This window comes from Marmota marmota, unplaced genomic scaffold (genome assembly GCF_001458135.2).
Source record: "Marmota marmota marmota unplaced genomic scaffold, marMar, whole genome shotgun sequence".
NCBI classification, from domain to species: Eukaryota; Metazoa; Chordata; class Mammalia; order Rodentia; family Sciuridae; genus Marmota; species Marmota marmota.
In genome coordinates, this window is record NW_025999913.1 from 3,698,807 (window position 1) to 3,708,896 (window position 10,090).

Consider the following 10,090-nt stretch of genomic DNA (forward strand, 5'->3'; position numbering starts at 1 on the left):
TGAATTTTAAAATAGAAGCATTATATTTATAAAACTGTTAACCGGCAATATAGGATCCCATTACATACTAATTCCTTTATCAATGTACTAATTTTTTTGTGTGTTTGTTTGGACAGATACATGCAAAAATTTACTTGTGACCAGTTGGGCCTTGAGATGATCAAGGAAAGAAAAATCCCTGTAATACTTGGCAGACAAGGAGAAGACACACCTTATAACTAAAAGTTAGCAAATGGAAAATGGTGTGTTTGAAATGGATGGTGATTATACACACTTGAAAGAGGTCATAGTGTTTGTCTAGTCGAGTATTCAGATCTATGAAGTGCTCATAGGGAGGGTGTAGCTCAGTGGTAGAGCGCATGCTTAGCATACACAAGGCCCCAGGATCTATCCCAGCCCACATCCCACACCTCCCAAAAGTGGTCACAATATTTGCCAAAGGGAATAAAATCTTCAAGGGGATCCTTGGGAGTTAAACGTTCCATTTTTAGCTCTTAGTTATGACTTTAATCTTTAGAATGCAATGATGTCAACTCTGTTTATTATGAAGGCTGGTGGACTGTGCACCTACCCCTCACCCAAGGGGGAAAAAAATAGAGTTGAAAATGTTTGAACCTTTAGAAAAGAACATTTAAAGGCATTTAACAGATCTAATAAAGCCTGTGGGGAAAAATTAAAGACAAATATATAGAAAATGAAGCCATTTTTTAAAGGTAGGCAATGAAACAGCCCCGCAGAAAGTCTGTGGTAACCAGCAGAAAAAAAAACAAGAATTTGTTTAGTAAAAGAAACATTGTCATGACTCATAATTGCTTGGCTCTAAGGTCAGCAATACTGTGGTAGTTTAATAATAGAAATACTGGACAACTATTGTTATAATTGTACCATCAGGATGAAGGTGATATGCGTGGTGTAGGGGAGTGGGATAGAGGTAAATGGTATTGAACCATATGCTGTAGTTTAGAAATAGACTCCCCACCCCCAAGTCCTTGGTCACCATCCTGTGGCACTATTGGGAGGTAGTAGAACCTCTAAAAGGTGGAACCTAGTGAAAGAAAGTTAGGTAACTCTCTCTATATATATATGTGTGTGTGTGTGTGTGTGTGTGTGTGTGTGCGTGTGCATGTGTGTGTGTGCACTTCCTGACCACCATGAGGCGAGCAGGACACCTCTGCCACACACTTCTACCATGACATACTGTGCTGACACAGGCCCAAGCACCAGAGCCAAGCAACTGCGGACTGAAACCTTTGAAACCAAAGGTTTCAAAACAAACCTTTATTCTTTTTAAGTTGATTATCTCGGGCATTTTCTCACAGCAATAGACAACTAACACACCATAATAAATATAATGTTTATAAAAGAGTGAATAGGGTTTAGGGAACAGCGCAATACCTGAAGCTAACGATAGCAGGAAGTCACTGCTCCCTCTAGGCCTGAAGCTCAAGAGCAAGGGGAGCAGTGATTCCCAGACCAACTAGAGGAGCTGTGAGAATGGTGCTGCCTTCCAGAAAAGGAGTAAGGAGCTTATCTAGGAGAGAAAAATACTCCAGTCCCTGTGCCCTCTCCAACTGATAACTCCACTAACCAGACCCAACCCAAAGCCAGCGGGTCAGGGAGCTTGTCCACTGCACCATAAAGGTCAGCCTCCCTGAAGGGCACAGAGTAAGAAGAACCCATCAGGAAGAGGTATACAGAAAGTGTTCAGTGCCGGTTGATGTAACGGGCCAAATGCAAGGCCTTGTGATTGGCTTCTCGAGGCTTCTCCCTAAGCCTACCCAGGCTGTCAACAGTCTCACCCCCTGAGCACCCCAGCCGTGCTCCCACAGCTAGGCTCCAACACCACCTGACCCCATTTTGCATAGCCACACCCCATCCCCGAAGCCTCATCCCATCTCACCTAGAAGTTCTAGATTATGAACCAAGTAAAGCAGCCAGGGCCTGTTCCCACGGGCTGGATCTGAGCACCGAAGGCCACAGCCACCATGACCTATTGATCGTGCTCTGCTGGTGGGACTCCAGACCCTCACTGCAGGATGCTTCCCCTACACAGAGATGGCAGGACCCAAGAACATTCAGCAGTGGCTACTGCAACTGGTCACCGTCTGGCCACCCTGACTTCCCTCTCCCTAGGTTGCTCCTGCAATGGTGCTACTCCCACGCTACTCCCTGGGTGCTGTGCTCTGGTTGGAGGAAAAAGTCCTGTGACCTCTTTGCTTGCTACTATCTGCTCACCAGATGGGACTCACTTTTATGGCCTCCCCATGGTCAGGTCCCTTTCATTGCTCACAGAACTCTGATGGACATAGGGATTGCCCTTGGTTAATGGCTGCTCCCTTGGGCAGTCATGGGTCCTGGGATTAAATATGTGACCAGGGTCTGCCTGTGGGGAAGACCTCTCTCCCTGATGGTAGAGGTCCAGGGGGAGAGACACTTCTTGCCTCCTGCTCGGGGTGGGGGGGGTGCTGTGATCGGTGGTCCTTTTTCACTAGCGGGCAGGATGTCGAGAAGCAGGCTAGAGAGAGCCACAGAACCACCAGAGCATATTCCGGGGCTAGAAGCCAACAGCCATTGAATCTTCTATTGCTTGCAGCCAAAATGATTCTTGGTGACGCAGTGTGTGTCCTGTTCACAGAGATCTCCTTAGTCTTGTAATGTCTGAGAGGCATGGATACCCTTGGGTTCAAAACAACTCCAAACTGGTTCTCAGGACAGTCTTTCAATGAAGCCATGATGACCAGATGACTTTGATTTCCGCAAGAAAGCGCTAAGGCCACCAGGAGTGCCCCTGTGCAGCCTGAAGACCTTGGGTGGTGAGAGCCCACCGTGACAGAGCGGCTTACTCCCTCCCAGGGCCAGGGACCTGGCGCCATGCTGTGGGTCCTGCAGATGGGTGGAGGGGCTTGGAAGAGAGGCGCAGGTCTCCTGCTGAGGTGGGGGCCACCAGGGGGTCTTCTCCCAGGGAAGTGGAAACCTTACCAGGTGCCATCGTCAGCCTGGTTCATCAAGAGAGACAACATCCTCTGGATTCTTTCCTTCATGCAGTGTCACCAGCAGTGCCCTGGGAGGCTCCAGAAGAGTCACTCAGAGTTTGGAATAGCTGGTGTTCTTCCTAATAGGGACGAGACCCCCTCTTTAGTGCTGCCTGAGCGCCCAGAGGAGGAGATCATGTGAAATAGTTCAGTCAACCCTCTCCAGAGAATGGAGACAAGTTCTCCATGTTGGTGGCATAAGTGTCACCTAGGGAGATGGTTTAAACTGCAAGTTCTGAGCCTCAGCACCAGCGCTTCATTCAGGAAGTTTGGGCCCAGACCTAAGTTTTATCTCCTATTGAAATGCACACTGCCTGTCTTTCAGCCCAAGGTCACATGTCAAGGTCACATCAAGGTCACACGTCAAGCCATTTGATAAGTAGATGTAAATACTTGAAATTCCTCAATTATCCATAAAGTTTCTCCTTTTTATTTTTTTCAAGACTTTGCAGTTTGGTTTCTCTCCCTCAGAAGTTGGACTCTGGAGACTGATAATCATGCCTCTCTTTCTAATGATAGTCATAGTTTTATCAAAAGGGCTTGCCTTGGCTTTGTAGAAAATCTAGACTTTATGGATCGGTAGAGGAAAAGCTTAAATAAGTTCCCCAAGAGCAACACCCTGGTCTATGCTGGTTGGTGGAACATTCCAAATGTATTAGGATTCTGGGAACAGAAAAACCAAGCTGCATCCACAGACTTCATTTTTTTTTTTAATACCTGGATAGAAAAATAAAGCCCCAATTAGAGCAGAGAAAGCAAAACAAAAGCATTAGATAACAATAATAATGATAAAAAGAATAAAGACCGAGTGTGCTCCCAAACAGAAGGCGGTGTTTGTGCAGGGGATGTGGCTACGATGGTGGGTGCCAGATGGAAATGGTTTTGGTGTAACTTCCCTGAGCTGCCAGGCCCGCTATCATGAGTCCTTTTGCACACGAGGGAAAAGCACCTCACATTCACACTTCTCTCCCTGGCAAAGTTCAGACCAGCAGGGTACAAATGGCAGGTAATTAAGGTAAAGGCAATGTATGGGTTTTGTGGAAGCCTCCAGAAAAGTCCTCCCACCCCACCCATTTCCTGCCCTCCCTCCTTGGACCTCTACAAACACCAAGCTGGGCTCTTCTCCCTCCTGCTCCCTCCTTCTGGGCTGGCTCCTTGTGCCTCAAAGTTTCACTGGGGGCCACAAGTTAACCTCATCCCCTTTGACCTTTCTTTGCATTCACCCAGCAACACCGTGTGACTTCTCCTCAGACCCCAGCACCACCTCCACCTCCAAATCCCACACCAGAGTCACCAAAATGTAGTGGCCTGACCCGAGTTTTCAGACAGTTCTAGCTTTTCAGAATTTGTGCTGCCAAATCTCTCTATGAAGTGAACACGTCCTCAGATACACTCAACAGGAGCCTATTCAGTGTTTGACAGGCCAGAGACTGGGCTGCCTTCGCCATTCCTGTTCTCTTGGCCCCTCTTCAGGTTTCTCTTGCCCCCATTTCTAGCCTCGATACCATTTCTTGGCCTCCAAGTCAGTGACCCAGTGCCACACCCTGCCCCCCTCCATCTCTCTCTCTCTCTCTCTCTCTCTCTCTCTCTCTCTCTCTCTCTCTCCTCTCCTCTTCTGATTTCTTCTCCTCTGTGATGAGCCCAACCTGAGATTCAGGTGTCTCCTCTACTTGAATTATATGCCCCCTGGGTCCTTCACCTCAGCTGACTACAAACAGCAACTCCTTCTCTTTTCTGTTTCTGACACCTTCTTTCCTCAGATCAAGACCTCAGAGTCATCTCTGAGCTTCTCCTTTCCCCCATATTTAGTACTTATCAAACCCCTCACTAGCTGACCCTGGTAGCCCACGCCTGTAATCCCAGCAACTCAGGAGGCTGAGGCAGGAGGATCGTAAGCTCAAGGCCAGCCTCAGCAACTTAGTGAGGCCCTAAGCAACCTAGCAAGACTCTGTCTCAAAATAAAAAATTTAAAGTGCTGGGGATGTGACTGGGTGGTTCAGCGCCCGCGGGTTCAATCTCCACCACCAAACCCCTCACTCCTCTCTTGGCTTACCTCCCATCTGTTCCTTTCTTTCCTGTCATGATCTTTGTTTTCGCCTTGATTTTCCATCCTTGTCGAGGATTTCTGGTTACAAGAAAGAACAAAGTAACCCCAAGACTCGGGGGCTTCTGTGTTCCAAACTGAAAATGCAGGGAACCTGGCAGGAAATGAGAAGAGACCCGGGAAGCTGTCACAGTAAGGCTGCTGCTGCTTCCAGCTCCCTCCACACCCCCTCTCTCAATCCCCCCCCACTCTGTCCCATCCCCCTGGGGCTATTTAGTGTCTTGCTTGAACTTCTTCAGATTTGTCTCATTCTCCACTTTTCTCTCTGTTTATGCCTAAAACTGCTTCTCCCAACTCTTCATGACCTTTCAGTGGCGTGCTCTCTAGTTTAATATAGTCTCTGTCACTCTGTCACTCGCTCCAAATTCTGGAGGGAGGGGTTGGAAGGACCCCCAGTCAGCAGTGAGATGGGACCAGCCTCCCCCAGGGGGGCTCTGATTTGGGGCCAGCATCTGATCAGCCCAGTGGAATCATGGGTATTAACCCAGATCCCAGGTGTGCTCCCCAAGAGTGGTATGGACGAGGACCATTCCCAGATGGGGTACCCCATCATATTCACTGAAAAACTGCAGTAGTTTCTAGAAGCTGGGTTAAGGACTGGTGGCATGTTCAGAATCAAGATTTTGCCTATTATGAAATAAGAAAAATAAGTGTGTGTGCGTGCGTGTGTGTGTGTGTGTGTGTGTGAGAGAGAGAAATCATGTTGGTACAAGATTTCAGATGTCATTTTTGGAGAAGACTGTCTTCACACGGCTCTCCGTGGAAGAAATATATCGTCAGTTACATAATTCACTACAGCATCAGCAATGGAGTAGTTCAGCTCAGGAGGCCAACTCAGACTCCAAAAGTCAAGTCAAGCGGGGTGCCGTGGTGCACACCTGTAATCCCAGCAGCTTGGGGGCCTGAGGCAGAGGAGGATCTGAGAGTTCCAAGCCAGCCTCAGCAATGGTGAGGCACTGAGCAACTCAGCAAGACCCTGTCTCTAAAGAAAATACAAAATAGGGCTAGGGGCGTGGCTCAGTGGTGGAGTACCCCCGAGTTCAATCCCTGGTACCCCCTGCCCCCCGCCCAAAGAAAGAACATGAATAGAAACAGAACTCTCTCACAGAGCCAGAGGGGACCCAATCGCAGGTTTCCCTAGATTCCTTTTATTAGAACATTTGTAAATTCTAAGGACACTTATGAATTCTCTATCATCTTGTGTGCTTTGTGCCATTTTCTACCTGCCCTGTTAATTGCAAACTCTTAAGAGCAGCCATCATACCACGGAGGACGTGTGGTGAACACAGAGTCATAGAACACAAGGTCCAAAGCATAACTCTGTGCTGTGTGGTGTAGAGATGTCACTCGACTGCTGCGGTCCTCCATATGTTCATGTGCTCAGAGTCACGGTGAGGTGACGGAGATGACCCACGCAAGGTCCCTGGACGTAGTCACTGAACACTCAAAATATTTGTCCAAGGAGAACCTCATGAACGCATCAGTCAGAAGGAAAGCCAATTTAGGGGACAACAGGGGACCTCACTATAAAATTAATATTCGTATTTTAATTTACCTCTGGGGAATGTTCCAGTCAAGGAGTCCAAAATCGTTAGAGCAACATGATACTTTGGAAGAAGCGCCCTGCTTCCTAAATTAACCACCTCAAAGGACAGTGCTCATTTGGAAAATGGGCCCCACATGCTCCTTTTTCACAGTGAATCAACCTTCACGGCCTTCACCTTCATGGCCACAGCGCGTGAGCTGACCCATGTGGTTCCTACCCTCTCTCCACTCTCTGTTCAAACTGGATAAACTGACTAATTAATGGCTACCCTCCTGGTTCAAAATCAGGCAAATAGATCAGGAATTACAGTCACATGTAGATAAACCACCTACTTTGAAATTCCTTCTTGGTGAAAGTGGATGTCCATAAGAGAGAAGCTAAGAACAGGCCGTTGGAAACAATGATGCCCAGTTTTCTCCTAAACAAAAATCAGGTGAAGCCATAGAATGTGTCTCGGGAAGTTCAAGGGGACAGTGGCTTAAGGAGTAATAGAAAGAGCCTCCATGATCTCCAGTGTGTGGAGCCCTCACTATGCAGCAGGAACTATTCTAAACTCTTCCTGGGTTTAACCTCCCCTAGTGCCAGGAGTGACCTTTTATAGGTGGAGAAACCAAAGCACAGAGAAGTTAATTAACTTACCCAAGGTCACAGAGCCAGAGTGTGAGATGGCAGGATTTGCACCCTGGCAGTGGAATTCTGGGGTCCACCTTAATCATTACCCCACTAGGCTCCCTGGTCACAGAAGGCCCCTCCAGATGCCATCATCTGGGGACCTGAAAGGGTCCATAGTCTTCTCCTCTGGTCTCATTTCCAGAGGGGGTACAGCAAAGACTAAACAAAATCCTAAGAGCTTATCTCTTCCACGCTGCAAGCCCGTGTTTGCTGTTTAGTTCAGGCCGCCTCTTCTGCATGCCCCTTGCTCCCTCCCTGATCAGGCCCTGGGCCCCCTGTGGCTTTGTCACCCAGCCTTCCTGCAGCCAACTCCCTGCTCTACCAAGGCCAAACGCACAAGAATCTTCTAGAAGTCTGCTTCAGGTACCAGGGATTGAACTCAGGGGCACTCGACCACTGAGCCACAGCCCCAGCCCTATTTTGTATTTTACTTAGAGACAGGGTCTCACTGGGTTGCTGAGTGCCTCACTTTCGCTGAGGCTGGCTTTGAATTCCTGATCCTCCTGCCTCAGCCTCCAGAGCCACTGAGATCACAGGTGTGCACCACCTCACCTGGCAGGTCAGTCTTCTTTTCAGGAATTATTCCTCCCCAGATGCCCTCTGGTGATGACACAGAAGATGAGAAGAAAAGCAGAGCTGTGGGACATAGTGGGGGAAATCATTGTGCAAAGCCCTCACCGGGACTCAACAGCCACTACCATGCGGGTCACCATGTCCCATTTGTAAAAATTCAGCTCGTTTCTCTACACTCCAGCCTGACGGACACTTACCAACACTGCAGTTACAGTGTGCTTAACGCTTTTCCTTTTGCTTAAAAACGACAGAAAGAAAGTCACAAATCAAGTCAGCAGTAGCGACAGATCTAGCGCCCTCCACTCTGAGTACAGTCCAGGTGACTACTGGGTTCCTTCTCTACCAGACAAAAGATGGCTGCCAGGCCGTGGTCAGGGGATTACAATGCTCTGCTACCTTGACAGCAGCATCGATCAGGTTTCTAACATGTGCCCTGCCGTCCTGGGCTCCAGGGAAACCACAGGTGTCAAGCACAGTACCCGGGAGCTGATCATGTTCAGTGAGATGCTGGCAGATTTCCTGGGCAGAATTCTCCACCCGGAGAAGCGACACTAAACATTGTTGCTGCTGAGCAGAGACTGAAGGAGGTGGCCTAGGTTGAGTGACAGCCACAGACTGGAAACATCGGGATGTTCTCCCCTCAGTGGCCCTTGTGGCTGGTCCTTAGCTCCTCAGAGCATCGTTCTCGCTCGTCTCTGTGCATAAGCTCCTGCATCCCTCCAAACCCAAGGATGGACATGGCTCCTGACCTCTGTAAGACAAAACGCATCCCTACTCTGCATTTTCCACCAGGGCTCAGAGCAACCTCTAAGTCCACCATAGAGTCATTCATTCACAGTCAGAAAAGGAAGGGCACATGCCTTATCTGTGCTTGGCATGGTCACCCTCTCCCCATCTGCCCCCCAAGCCTCCTAACACTGCAGCTGGCAAAGGAAGGTACTAAAAGTTGGAGCCTGGGTAAGAAGAGCGTGGACCGTCTGTCCATCTACTCAAGATGTCACCTTGTTCACAGACACCCCAAACTTTAAGATCATCTCCTCTTTCCCTCTCCCTCCCACCCCAACTGTAGAAAGACATCAAGATGGATGAGACTCCTTAGTGACACAGAATGACAATGGACCTTCCTCCTCAGCCACATAAAGCTTTTCAAAATCAAGTTACTTGGTTTCTATGGGGCTAGAAAATGTGGCCAGAATCAGCTATGGTTGTAAGAAAAGACCTGCCCAGCAAAGTGGGCCCCCTCCCAGCTGCAGACTGAGGACAGTGTCCCCTGGGCAGGAGCCCCAGCTGAGCTCCAGGGACACAGAGTCTTACTCTAGCTGTGGGGAAATGGGCGTGAAGAAGGCCTGGCCGGGAGCCCAAGGCTGAGAGAGAGAGAGAGAGAGAAGCCAGTGGCCAGTTGCTTCAGCAGCTGCTCCTCCATCTGAAGCCCTCCCATCTCACCCTGAAGGGCGAACACATGTCAAATGTCACCTCTCCCAGGAGACCTTCCGGCTAGAACAAACGGCCCTTTCTGCCACTCCTGCCTGTCCCTGGTCTCGTTCTACCTTGCCATATCGTTATATCTGTCAGCCAATGGATGGAAAAACCCCTGAGGTTAGTGACTGTACCACAACCTTTAGGTCCCCCTGCCCCATGCCTCACGCACACTCTGTGCTGGTCCCAGGACGTCCTGGAAGTCTCCTGAGCAGCCCAGAGACTGTTCCACTCCCACAAGGAAATGTAACTACGTAAGAGGGAGAAGTGAGTTTCCAACTCTGTCTGAAATGACAGGGCTGACCTCGAGCCACACCTCAAGCCCTCTTTGAGCACAAGAACATATTCATCCTCTGTGGGACACCTCCTTCATTTTCTCACTCACCTTTGAAAATAAAACACTTGGATTGTAAAATAATAATAATAATAATAATAACAATAATAATAATAATAATAATAATACCCAGAGTGGGCACTGGGCCTGGGGACACTACTCAGTGACTTGCCTAGCATATGCAAGACCCTGAGTTCCACCCCAGCACTACACACACACACACACAAAAAAAAAAATTAAAATTAAAAAATTGCAAAAGTCAGAGCAGTCCTTAACTTTCTTTTCTGAGTCTACTTTATCTCCTGTCAGTGACATTTCTGGAACTCTAGGCAATATACGTTGAAGGCCAGAGA

General features: G+C 48.6%; 1 long non-coding RNA gene across 1 annotated transcript; it reads right to left on the reverse strand.

Moving 5' to 3' along the window:
• Window positions 1-1,235: 1,235 nt before the first annotated feature.
• LOC125615567 lies at window positions 1,236-9,301 on the reverse strand. Its single transcript, XR_007346186.1, has 3 exons — window positions 7,015-9,301; window positions 5,086-5,230; window positions 1,236-3,749 (listed from the first exon to the last, which is right to left on the reverse strand). It is a non-coding gene; the product is annotated as an uncharacterized LOC125615567 (long non-coding RNA).
• Window positions 9,302-10,090: the final 789 nt, after the last annotated feature.